The following is a 14,063-nucleotide window of genomic DNA, read 5'->3' as shown; positions in this document are numbered from 1 at the left end:
TCATACGAAATGCCAGGCTGGATGAAGCACAAGCTGGAATCAAGATTGCTGGGAGAAATATCAGTAACCTCAGATATGCAGATGACATCACCCTTATGGCAGAAAGTGAAGAGCTAAAGAGTCTCGTGATGAAAGTGAAAGAGGAGAGTGAAAAAGTTGGCTTAAAACTCAACATTCAGAAAACTAAGATCATGGCATCTGATCCCATCACTTCATGGCAAATAGATGGGGAAACAATGGAAACAGTGACAGACTTTACTTTTGGGGGCTCCAAAATCACTGCAGATGGTGATTGCAGCCATGAAATTAAAAGATGCTTGCTCCTTGGAAGAAAAGTTATGATCAACCTGGACAGCATATTAAAAAACAGAGACATTACTCTGCCAACAAAAGTCCGTCTAGTCAAAACTATGGTTTTTCCAATAGTCACATATGGATGTGAGACTTGGACTATAAAGAAAACTGAGTGCTGGAGAATTGACGCTTTTGAACTGTGGTGTTGGAGAAGACTCCTGAGAGTCCCTTGGACTGCAAGGAGATCCAACCAGTCCATCCTAAAGGAAATCAGTCCTGAATATTCACTGGAAGGACTATTGCTGAAGCTGAAACTCCAATCCTTTGGCCACCTGATGCAAAGAACTGACTTATTGGAAAAGACCCTCATGCTGGGAAAGATTGAAGGCATGAGGAGAAGGGAATGACAGAGGATGAGATGGTTGGATGGCATCACCAACTCAATGGACATGAGTTTGAGTAAGCTCCAGAAATTGGTGATGGACAGGGAAGCCTGGCATGGTGCAGTGCATGGCGTCACAAAGAATTAGACATGACTGAGCAACTGAACTGAACTCAACTGGTACAGAGGTCTGGGTAAAGTCAACTTGGTCTCTGTTTTTCCCTTTGAGCTCAGTCCTGAAGTATCTAAATAGGACAGCGTCTTTAAGAAAAGGGGCCACCAACATTCCTGAAGCCTGGACAAGCCGCTCACCTGGAAAGAAGCTTCATAGAAGGATAATGACCAGAGGATGTGCTAAAAACTCTACCCGTGTTTCTCATTTAATTCTCCTGGGAATAGACACTCCTTTTATGTTCATTTTACAATTGTAGAAATTCTGAGATTTAGCAAGGCTAAGTGGCTTTCTCAAAGACACCTATCTGGATCTTCTTACCTTAGTTGCATCTATAAAGGCCCTATCTTCAAATACAGTCACATTCTGAGGTACAAGGGGTTAGGAGTTCAACATATGAATTTGGTGGGGGATACAATTTAGCCCAGGGCTTCCCAGGTGGCTCAGTGGTTAAGAACCTGCCTGCCAATGCAGGAGATGCAGGAGACATGGGTTTGATGCCTGGGCTGGGAAGATCCCCTGGAGGAAGAAATGGTACTCTACTCCACTGTTCTTGCTGGGATGATCCCATGGACAGAGGAGCATGACAGAGGAGCCCGACAGGTTATAGTTCTTGGGGTCCCAAAGAGTCACATGCATACTCAGGAACATGCACAATTTAGCCCATAACAAAAGTTTTTATAGTTTTATGTATAGAGATTTTTCATGTCTTTCATTCAACTTATCCCCAGATATTTCATGTTTTTTGAAGTGATCATAACTGGCATTTAAAAAATTTTATGTTCTATTTGATTGTTGCTAGTATATCAGATTATACTTGATTTGTTTATATAAACCTTTCATCCAACAGTTTTGCTAAATTCACATATGAATTCTAATAGGTTAGCGATAGCTTTTTTGGGTGTTTCTATCCACACAATTGTATTATCTGCAAATATTGATAATGTTATTTCTTCCCTTCCAATCTTTATACTCCCTCTTCTGCTTTTTTTTGTTTTGTTTTTTTTAATTACACTGGCAAGGACCTCCAGTAAAACGCTGAATAGGAGTGCTGATATTGGACTTCCTTGTCTTTTGTCTGAACTCAGGGAAAAGCATTCACTATTTTACCATATTTACTACGTATGTATAAAAGCTGGCTTAAAACTCAACATTCAAAAAACAAAGATCGTGGCATCCGGTCCCCTCACTTCATGGCAAATAGATGGGGAAACAATGGAAACAGTGGGCTCCAAAATCACTGCAGATGGACACTGCAGCCACGAAATTCAAAGACACTTGCTCCTTGGATAAAAAGCTATGATAAACCTAGACAGCATGTTAAAAAAGCAGAGACATTACTTTGCCAACAAAGGTCCATATAGTCAAAGCGACGGTTTTTCCAGTGATCGTGTATGGATGTAAGAGTTGGACTATAAAGAAAGCTGAGCACTGAAGAATTGATGCTGTTGAACTGTGGTGTTGGAGAAGACTCTTGAGAGTCCCTTGGACAGCAAGGAGATCCAACCAGTCCATCCTAAAGGAGATCAGTCCTGGGTGTTCATTGGGAGGACTGATGCTGAAGCTGAAATTCCAATACTTTGGCCACCTGATGCAAAGAACTGACTCATTTGAAAAGACACTGATGCTGGGAAAGATTGAAGGTGGGAGAAGAAGGGGACGACAGAGGATGAGATGGTTGGATGGCATCACTGACTCAATGGACATGAGTTTGAGCAAACTCTGGGAGATAGTGAAGGACAGGGAAGTCTGGCATGGTGCAGTCCATGGGGTCGCAAAGAGTCAGACACTATTGAGCAACTGAACAACAACAATATGTATTGTCAGCTGCTTTTGTAAACTGTTGTTTAATTGCTCAGTTCAGTCGGTTCAGTCTCTCAGTCATGTCCGACTCTTTGCGATCCCGTGGACTGCAACATGCCAGGCTTCCCTGTTCATGGAATTTCCCAGGCAAGAATACTGGAGCGGGTTACCATTTCCTTCTCCAGGAGATCTTCCCAACTCAGGGATCAAGCCCGTGTCTCCTGCATTGGCAGCAGATTCTTTACCACTGAACCATCAGGGAAGCCCTTTATTGTAGATATGTACTTTTTTCAGTCTTAGTTTGTTGACAGCATTTATCACAAACTCAATTAAAGGGTGAAAAGGCAAGCCACAGGTAGGAGATAATATTTGTAACACATTTATGTGATGAAGGACTGATATCCAGGAGAATAAAAAGTTCCTAAAAATTAAAAGGAAAGATAGCTTAATCAACTGAAAGTGGGCAAAAACTAAAACCAAACCAAACAAAAATGAGATAGGTGATTCACAAAAAAAGAGAATATTCCAATAGCATAAGTTTACCTTTAGTAGATGATAGCAGCTTTATTCATAATAGCCATAAACGGGACTCATACACACTGTCCATCAATAATAGGATGGATACATTGTGGTTTTCATACAATGGGTAGTTCTCATCCAGTGCGCTCACAATCCCTCTGGACTCTCCCCATAGATGATACACACTCCATTCCACTGAAATGCTGGAGGTGATATTGGGCAGGTGAGGGGGACAAAAGTCCTCTCAGTTATTTGTCTTGCCTAGAGCAGGTAATAAAAGACTGCGGCTATGATCACCATGTAGTCTACAGCCTAGGGCCTGGCAGGCGAGCGACCACAGCCAGAAGTCATGAAACAAACTTTTTGAAAAAAAATGGAATGCCCCCTATTCACTCAGTTTATGGAATTATGAAGAATTCGGGTTAAGCAATGTTAACTTCCTCTGGATTCTAAAGGTAGCAGTGGTTACTACTTAAAACAAGCTAAGGACTGCCCACCTCTCACTCATATCCCTGTTAGCTTTATGAGACCAAGGGTGGAAGGAAATTCACAGTGAAAAAATGTGGATGGAGTGGGGCTACTGGAATGGCCCCTAAGGATAAATACTAAACTTACACATTAAATTCCTATTAATAACTTTGCAGATAACATCCTGCTAGAAACCACTCTGGTTCTGTATTTGCTTTTCAGGGTGCAAGGGTTGGAGGGGAGGATGGAAATGGGAAATCATGGGTTTGTTATGAAATTAGAGCCTACCATTGGCATCAAGGTGCGGAGGGGGGCTCCTGTTTAGACCCTCCACCTCCACCCAGGATATCAGAATTCCCAAGAGGGAGCTTCGGAGACATGTAAGTTCTATCCTTCTGGGTAGGAGTTCCAGGAGGGCCTTGTAAGGCCAAGAACAGCTGCTCTAAACAGAGTCAGACTGCTTCATCTCCAAGAGCTGGAAAGATGGACCAGAGGAAACTGCAGCCGGAGAACAGGCCCCAAGTGTGTCTTGCCTGAAACCACACAGCTGGGTGCTGGCAGGTTCTAGGCTAGATGCCAGGATTCCTTGCAATCTAGACCAGGGATCTCTCCAGTAACAACCCCAGCCTTGACTCCTCTACTGACTGGCTTTGAGGATAGGGGATTTGCATCCTGCTGCCAGCTCTGAGACTCGTTCCCAATCTTGGGTCAGTGTCCAGGTTTGCAGACTCCAATGGAGGACTGGCGTGTGCAGCTTATAGGAATTCAGAAGCCACCTGTTAGCGGGTGCCTCTGTTGTACCAGGCACCACACTAGGCTTCTGGGCATCTGGCACAGCACACATGATTTTATTTGTTCTTCACTCAAATACTACGATGACAGTCTTCCTGTTTCCACGGTCATGAGAAGGAGCTCAGCAACACATTCAGCATCAGTCAGCAGAAAAGTGCTGGAGCTGGGGTTAAAATCAGCTGATTCTCTTCGGTTACCTTGCATATGAGAATCTTAAAAGAGAAACTGAGTCCCGACACTTCTCCGAGGTTTAGGAAAAGCTGTTAGGACTAGGCTGGACTGGGACACCTGTCCACTTGGGAGAAACAGGGCTGCCCTGTGGGGAGCCCTATGTCCCACGGCTGCTCTGGCCTAGGGTTAGGGTGCTGTGTTGTGGGAGGGTACTAAGTGGCCCTGGCTCCAGGGCTAAGAGGACCTCTCCTCCTCTTGGTTCCAGGAGCCGTGACTTCACCGTGTGCCACCAGCTGTGGTGAGCAGTGGGGAGAGTCCAGTCCAGCCCTGAGTGCAACCCCCAGATGGCTGATCCCAGAGGCCAGGTGCACGGTGGATGTCTGTAGTTACCAGAGCCTGGCATTTGGGGGCTCTTGAATGCAACTCACTAAGGTGATACTGGAAAGTCTCTCGAGTGCCTTGAGGTTGGTTGGTGGGCATCTGAGGAGGAGCGCTCAGCCTTAGGAGCAGACAGCCTGGCCTCTGTAGACAGCCTCTGTTCTCCCAGGAAGGGGCTGGGCCACCGCACCGCATCCTTCTGCCTGGCCGTCCCCTCCGCCCCTCCTCCACCTTATATAATGGCACATTATACAACATTGCAAAGCAGGTGGTATTTTTAAAGACAGCAAGTGAGCATTTTTTTGGCCTAAATTTGGGAATGAAACAGATGGATTTTTAAGACTCTGAGCTTTTCCTATGAATAGTAACCCTTGTTCTCCTCTGCTTTTAAACACCAGTTTCAAGACCACCTCTAGCAACCAATCAGCACTCTATTTAATTATAACAAAATTCTCAGCTCTGTCTGCCGCTGCTCGGACAAGTGGGGGGCACTGGATCAATTTCTGGAGCCAGGCAGACTTGCCAACAACAATTTTCTTTTTCCCAGAGGGCCTCGGAGGCCGGCAGCAGGTTCCAAGCCCTTCCTCTCCTGCCCGCTCGGCGTGGGCTCCCTGACAGCGAGTTTGAAAAGGGTTACAGAGAGGCAGATAAATGCCCGGCTTGTTGCAGCCTTCCTGACAGCGCCGACCCCCGCGCCAGTGAGCTCATGCCCGCCTCATTACGCGTGGTGCCAGATTTTTTCCATTAACAGGTAATTGAGTAGAAACTAAAATAAGCGAAGTTTGTTCATCCCTTGGATTTTCTTGCCGGGGTTTGAAAGAAAAACACTTTAGCTTCGTTAGTGGAGGAGTGTCCTTGAAAACGTATTTATGTTTTCCAAGTGATTTGTCGCTTGGTAGGTGTAATGAGCCCGTTCCCCTGGCCGCTCCCTTGTTGTTTTTATTCTTTAAGGGCCACAATGTTCAGAGAATAGGAGCTGGTTTCCTGGGCCCCTGGATGTCTGACACCCTTTTTTAAGAGTGGATGGTGAAGTATGCTCTGTTCATGGTAGAGAGCTTATTTTTCTCTCTTCTCTCTCCCTAATGCACTCACATGGTGTGCGTGCACACACACCCTGGAAAATCACCCATAGAAGCCTGTTGATGGATCACACAGTCTTAGCCTGCAGCCTACAGGGCCCAGCTGCCAGGTGCCCGCAGGACGACTGGCCCCGCCCCCAAGCGTCCCAGGCCGGCCCCACCCCCGTCTCCGTGCCCTGCGCCTGCGCACAGGTGCTCCAGGTGACCGGCCTGCCCCTCTGAGGAGCATTCAGAAGCAAAGCGAGGTTCGGTCTCCTTTTCTCTCTTTGCGGCTTTCCTTATGCATGCCCAGCCCAAGTTCTAATTGCACAATTTGCTATTCCAGGAACAGATGTTGTGTGAGCCCTGAGGTCTCCAGTCTTCCTGTTTCCCATTTTGCTGAGCTCCTATCTCAGCTGGTCTGTTTTCAGCTTCGCAAAGAAGATTCCTCATCACTGCCCAGCCCCAAGTTCTCCATCAGGGTTGGAGCTTCGGAGTTGTGTGTGCGTGTTTAGTACTTGAAATACAGAGAAAGGGAGTAAGTAGAGGCATGGCCTCTATACTTACGAGTCTCTGTTTTACCTGGAAAGCACCAGAGAATCATGGCTTTATTTAACCATCATGAACCCTTTGAAATTCTGGTCAGAGCTAATAACCATCACCCTACCCCACCCCCGAAATGTATATGCTTGATTACAAACAACAGGCTGCATCTGTTTTCAGTAGTTCATGAGCTCCCATGACCTTCAGGACACGAATCGCCACAGCAGTCAGGCAGGGCCAGTGAATCAATGTCATTAAAGCAATTTTTTCTTCTTCTAGGATTGCTCAGCCCTCTAGACACCTGACATAGAGGTCTTTGTGAAGGAAAGACAGCTCCAGAAACTTGTGACTTTCGGATGAACAAACTTAGCTTGCAAGCCTTAGTTCATTGGGTATTCTGCCAGTAATAATAATAATAACCAGAGCTAACATTTTTACATCACTGCTCTGTGCTAGTGCGGGGTGTCCTTCTAACAGGGATGGTGTCGATTAGGTCCCTGCCCGCCCAGAGCTAACATTCCAGGGGAGGGTGGGGAGACAGACAATCACCAAGTAAACAAAAGGGCCCCTTGAGATTTCAGTAAGTGCCACAGGGAAATAAACCAATGTCACGATGGGCAAGAGCCTCCGAGCATTAAGGGGGCCCCTCAGGGAGGTGCTGTGTCATCTGAGGCCTGAAAGTTGGGAGGTTTTCTAGGTCTGTCTCACTCTTTGGTGCCTGACTCACCACATCCTCCAGCCTCCCAAAGCTCTCCTAGCAGCTCCATTTCATAGTTGAGCATGCTGAAAGCCCAGAGGGAGTGAGGGAACCAGAACTGGAGTTAGGCCTCTCAGAGCCCCAAGCCCATGTTCTTCCTATTTTTTAAAAAATAGCTTTATTGAAGTATAGCTTCAATACCAGAAAACTCACTCATCTTAAGTGTACAATTCAGTGACTTTGAGGAAATTTACAGAGTTGTGCAACCGTCACCACAGTTCAATTTTAGAACATTCTCATCACCCCAGAAAGGTCCCTTTTGCTCATTTGCAGTCACACCCTGTTCCCACGCCCAGCCCTGGGCAACTGCTCATCTTCTTTCTCTCTCTGTAGGTTTGCCTTTTCTTCCCATTTTCTACATGTGGAGTCACACATTATATGGTCTTTTGCGTCTGGCTTCTTTCATTTAGCACAGTGCTTTTCAACCTTTCTTTCATCATCCACACCTTCCCCAAGGGGGAAAATTATATTTAATTAAAATTCTCCCGAAAGACAGAAATTAAATACTGAGGAATACGATTTTGTCAGGTTGAGTTGAGCTTTGGAAAACCACAAATTATTGTAATAGCTAAGAAGTTCTTGCCCCCAACTTTCTCCCTTTTAGGGTTCATATCATTTGGTGGAGAATGTAGGACTTAGTGTAATGTTTATATATATATATATATATATATATACACACACACACACACACACATATAATATTTTTGGCTGTACCACATGGCATGTGGGACCTTAGTTTTCCCAACCAGGGATCAAATCCACTTGCCGTGCCTTGGAAGGATGGAGTCTTAACTGGTGGATGCCAGGAAAGTCCCCGCATAATGTTGAGGTCCATCCAGATTGCGCTTTCCCCGTGACTGTTGTGTAATATTCGATTGTATGGATTTGCTGCATTTTGTTTAGCCACTCACTAATCAATGGACTTTGGCTATTAAAGTCCTTGCTCTTAAACACCATATTGAAGCCCTCAGCCCGCTCCCCATCTGAGGAAGCGCCCTTGGGCACCGCAGTGCTGCTTTGGGAGGATGAAATCACCCTTATTCTCTCAGTAGTCCCACCCACAGACTGGAGGTAATAATCTTTAGGCCACAGGGTTGTCATGGCAACGACCAACTGCCCACCGCCTAGTAGATGGCAACAGCTTGGTGTACGTCAGTGACCCTGTCCACCCCCTCATCTTTTCCGTGGGGAAGGGTGACCCCTTTGAAATCTCCCCTGCTGCGCTCCTTCCAGCTCCAGCTTCCTTCTGCGTCTCCACAGATTATGTAATGTCTGACATTATTATTTTCTCCTTTTTCTGTGGTGTTATTCAGGTCAAACCCAACATTGTTCTTTAACAGGAATCTCAAATATTTCTTTCCTCCTGGCACTTGTCTCCTGGTCTCAGCGGTTGACACATTTCCAAGGACCAATTGGTTTCATCTGCTTCTAAGAAGCTGGGCCTCCTGCAGGGCAGGGCGCGTAGGGCTGTGCATGCGGATGCTGCTATAAAGTGAGCACTGGACTGAGAGTCCGGAGGCCGCCTTCAGGCCAGCTGGGCTGAACGGCCCAGGCCCAGCCCCAGAGGCGTTGGTATGAACTTCTCCTTCTGCAAAAGGTGTTTTCGTTACACAGGCTGGCCTCATGGGATCGTAAAGAGCAAATCAGAAACTGACTTTGAAAGTGCCTTGTAGGTGTGGAGGCCACTGGGGGAAAGAAGACTGTGGTATATCCCCATTGTTGTTAGGGGGGCCTGTTCAGTGATGCTCTCCATTTTGGGGGGAGGGGGCTGTGCGTGCCCTGTGCCGAGGACCTCAGGCTGCTGCCCTTCAGGACCTGAAACAATTTCACGTGGGCCTCACGCCCCATGTGTCAGGGGTGAAGGGACATTCTAGGAGCGAGCCTCACCCTACAGAAGTGTTATTGTTGTTCAGTCGCTTAGTCGAGTCTGCCTCTGTGTGACCCCCTGGACTGTAGCACACCAGGATTCCCTGTTCTTTACCATCTCCCGGAGCCTGCCCACGCTCATGTCCATTGAATTGGTGATGCTATCCAGTCATCTCATCCTCTGCCGCCCTCTTCTCCTTTTGCCTTCAAGGACTGGATACCCCTGGAAACTTCTATGCCTCAGGGGCCAAGGGAATGCCCAGTAGAAGCATCAGGACAATAGCTATGCCCCCTCCTACTTTGGTTTTCACCCCATTTCTGGCCTCCTTGTCTTCACCCCTACCCTCCTCTCCTGCTTTTTTCCTGTTTCCCATTGACCAGAGTTGGTGGTGGGGAGCCAGCTAGGCTTATATCTTTGGGTCAGAAAGGATAATTCTTGGGAACCGGTTAAGCCAAGTGGTTAAGAAGGAGAATGCTGGAGTCTGCCTGGCTGGGTGTGAACTCCATCCTGTGGCTTCCTGGCTGAGCCTATTGGCCAAGTTAAGGAACTGCTCTAAGCCTTGTTTCCTTGGCCGTCAAGTGGAGCTAAGACACTGCCTGTTTCCGGGAAGCTCAGTGAGATGGAAATGCTTGGGCCAGCATTGGACATGTGGGGTCTGTTCCATGAAAACTAGTTATTATTACTGCTCCTGTTGCCCTGTGTTCTCTGGGGCAGGAGAGAGAAGGACCCTGTCCAAAGGCAGTGTTCTAGGATGAGAAGACAGTGGCCCACATGATGTTTTTGGAAGGCTGCCAGACTTAAATTTGCACAGTGCTCCCAAGGCCTAGATCCCTGCCATGGAATTGTTCAGAGTGGCCCTGAAGACATTTCAGTCTCCCCAGACCCCTCAAATGCAGACACGCCATGGGAGGGTTGACGGCTTCAGCCTTCTCAGCTACGGCCCAGAGAGAGAGAGGCCTTGTGAGGACACAGGTAGGCTCAAAGGCTCAAAGGTGATGTGCCCAGGGCCTGAAACTTGGCCTCTGGCCCCCATTCCTGAGCCCAGCATGCAGATCCACTTTTTGGCCTTGAATTATCCTGGTTAAAGGCAGACATTGGAAAAGATTATTTATAAGAAGGTCTCGGAACCAGAAATGATTTATATTTTCCTAATGTGATGTTTTTGAGTGAGAAACAGAAAAGAGGAGATGAATTGGTGAAGTCGTCAAGAAACTCAGAAGCACTAGTAGTTTTCTACAGTTTGTCTTCAAAACCACCCACCATTCCATCTCTTCTTCCTCTTGTTTCAGAGGGAAAGTAATTGAGTCTAGTGACCAAGGAGCTGGGCCAGACCACTTCCCTCCCCAAAACCAGGGCACTGATAAATGTTTAACAACTTCAAGAGGAAAAGCCCTGGTTTGTAGCATTTGCCGATTTCTGTGGTATGAATGAAATACTTTACCATGGCCAATTTCCGTCTATCCATGTGACTGTATATGGCGTTAGATACAGATGCTCAGAAACATACATTACACAACATTCCTATGATACTTCCCTGGTGGCTCAGATGGTAAAGAATCTGCCTGCAATGTGGGAGAGGCAGGTTTGATCCCTGGGTGGGGAAGATCCCTTGGAGAAGGGAATGGCAACCCACTCTAGTATTGTTGCCTGGAGAATCCCATGGACAGAGGAGCCTGGTGGACTACAGTCCATGGGGTCGCAAAGAGTCATTCATGACTGAGTTATTAATGCTTTCACTTTCATAGGTGTAATAGACATGTATCACCGCAAAAGCATAGATAATAGTAAAATAAGTGATGCTTTGAATGTTTATCACCTTTGCTGTTAATATGATTTATCTGGTTATAAGTTTACATAACTTAATTTTTAAAAACCGTCCCTTGGCACACAGAGGGATGGACATGGGAAGTATGCAAGCCAAGGAGAGAAGTCTCAGGAGAAATCAACCCTTCTGGCATCTTGACCTTGGACTTCCAGCCTCCAGAACTGTGAAAAAATGCATTTGTGTTAAGTGGAAAAATAAAACTGGCATGCAGAATTACTGGAAATCAGCTCTCCTCAACCAGTTTGAGCTGGATTCAGCCTATTACTGCCCTCATCCCTATGGCCAATAGAGGCCAGGGAAATGTTCTTCAGACCAGCTCTGAAACCTTCCCCTGGCTGGCCTCTGAAGCATTCACACTACAGGCCCAGCCAGGATGGCTGCCCCATTACCAATCCTTAGAGTTCTGAGCAAAATGGGAGGTCACCAGTTTACAAACGTATCCTGTCGTGCACCATCTCCTCCAAGCTGAGTTCATCTTGTCTGAGGTCGGACTGCTTCAGAAAGAGGATTCAAAGATGCCCAACTTTCCGCCTGTTCGATACTTGAGAAAATTCTAGCAGCCCTCACAAAGGGAGATTCCTATAAAGGGAAGAGTGCTCAGAAGTCCGGAGAAACCAGCGTGGGGAATTCCACTCTCCTTCAGGGATATTGAAGAGACGTTCCAGAGGTCACATCTATTCTCTTGACTTCTTGTCAGGGGAGCGAGGCGCTGGGGGTACCCTCCTCCCGGAACAAGAAGCCAGGCCAGGGCTGAGGCCCCCTGCAGGCATGGGGCCCCTTGCTCCCAGGCCCTATGCTGGGCCTGGTCAGAGAGAGCTGGCTGGCAGGGAGCTGTTCCTTTCAGAGCCACCCCCTCCCACCTCACTCAGGGCTCCCCTGGGCTCCGGCTGCTCCAGGGGCCCCACCGGAGCATTATCAGGGAAGAAAGCCATCCGGGCTGAAAGAGCAGCATCCGCTTTCAGGAGGAGCCGCTCTGCTGTCCGACGCCTGCCTGGCTCCTGGCCCTGGGCCATTGTGGAAGGACAAAGCTGACACACGCAACAATCCCACAACAGTCTCCCCCCTCAGCGCTTTCTTCTTTATTGTTGTTATTATTACCTTTCAAACACTCCAGCTTCTCGGGCTCATTATTGCTGGTGAGGCCTTTGGCCAAAGTTCCTGGGGGCCACCTCTTCCCTCCTCTGCACCCCCTCACCCTCATAGGCCCAGCTTCACTGCTGTCTCTTTGACAAAATACATAAAACCGATACTGATCGGTTAACATACATGACATCTTTAAACTTTAATCCCTTTTCCCTCTCTCGACGTGGCGGGCTGGCCTCTGTAGAGGTGCCCGTGCATTGTTCCCTGTCAAAGCCTTCTTGAGTGGGGCTCCCACTGACTCACTTTTGTGTGAGTCAAATCAAGATTATAGGTAGCGGAGAAGAAAAAGCCGAGAAGAGAAGGTTAGCCCCTCATTTTCGACTTTAAGAAAAATCTGCCAGCGGGGGCCAGTCGGAGTGGGTAACGCACATGAAAGATCCAGTCCAAGCCGGGTCGCCTGTGTCACCCGAGGAGTTTTTCAGGGAGAAGCACACAAAACACGCATTGTCGTGGTCGCACACAGAGACATAAATTTAGGAACATGTTCGCCCTTCGCCTGAACATAGTTAGCTCTGATAATGAGGAACAATGAGCCTGAACGAAACCTCCCGGACTGAGTTAGAGCTTGACACAGGCTCATTCCCCTGCAAAAGTGGCCTCTTTCTGCTTCCATCTCTTCTTAGCGCCCTCCTGGGGCCAAATGACCCTCTGGCGCTCTCCACTGTCCTCTCTCACCCATGCTTGGTGGAACAGAGGGCAGGTCAGGTGGCCAGGAGAAGGACGGCGGACCTCTGTGGCTTGGCTGGGTTTCCCAAAGGGGAGAAAAATCCTTTTGGACATCCAGAGTCCCTCTGGGGAAAGCTCCATAGAGGTTACTACTGACACATGGACAAAAGATGTAACCAGCAATTCTTACTCTGCAGATGGCAGTGGAAAGTTGAGATGGGAGCGCCTGGGTTCAATTCTGGCTCTAATGGGGCGACAGAGAATGAGATGCTTAGATGGCATCACTGACTCAGTGGACATGAGTTTGAGCAAACACGAGATAGTGAAGGACAGGGATGCCTGGCGTGCTGCAATCCATGGGGCTGCAAAGAGTCAGAGACAACTTAGCAACTGAACAACAACTGTTTCGTTTAGTTGTGGAATCCTGCTAAATGACTTTGTTTCTAAGTGCCTTATTGTCCTGTTGTATTATATGAGATAGTACCACCTCAAGGCTCAGGAGCAGGATTGACATTTGTAAAATGTGTAGTGCATCGTACATACTCAGTAAGTATTCACTATTATTTATCATCACTAGCAGAATGAATCAATCCCCTGAGATAAAAGAAAGCAGTTGAGGGTCTTCCCTGGTGGTCCAGTGGTTAAAACTTTGCCTTTCAATGCAGGGGATGGGGGTTCCATCCCTGGTTGGGGAGCTGAGTTCCCACATGCCTCTGGCCAAAAACTCAAAACATGAAACAGAAGCAAGATTCTAACAAATTCGATAAAGACTTAAAAAAAAAAAAAAAAAGAGAAGGCAGTTGAATTACATCATGAAGATCTAAAACTCTAGGTTCTATGATTCTCTTTTAGTCTCCCTATTTCCTCTAGAGGTGTGTGAAGTTGTCCACTTCTTGTGGATAAGGAAGCTGGGGTCTGAAAGGAGTGAATGACATATCCAGGCTGACACAGCAAATGGAAGATAAAGGAAGGTGACCAGGTCCTTCAAACTGTGGGCGTGCCCCTGTGCACAATTCTCAAGCATATCAGAGTTAGTAACCTGTGTGGTAAGACATGATGGTATTTTCAGATAACTGGAAAACATTTGTAGCAAGAGGGGCTGAAAAAAGTGATCTGTAGATAACTTTTCAGTTAACCTTTTTTTGTTTTTGAAAGCCAGCTCCCCAGAACCGACCATTCTCTAAGTATCCTGGGGCATCCAGGTCTCTTGATGAAGCAGGCTTGG

Source organism: Cervus canadensis, chromosome 8 (assembly GCF_019320065.1).
Source record: "Cervus canadensis isolate Bull #8, Minnesota chromosome 8, ASM1932006v1, whole genome shotgun sequence".
NCBI classification, from domain to species: Eukaryota; Metazoa; Chordata; class Mammalia; order Artiodactyla; family Cervidae; genus Cervus; species Cervus canadensis.
This window is presented reverse-complemented; position numbering follows the sequence as displayed.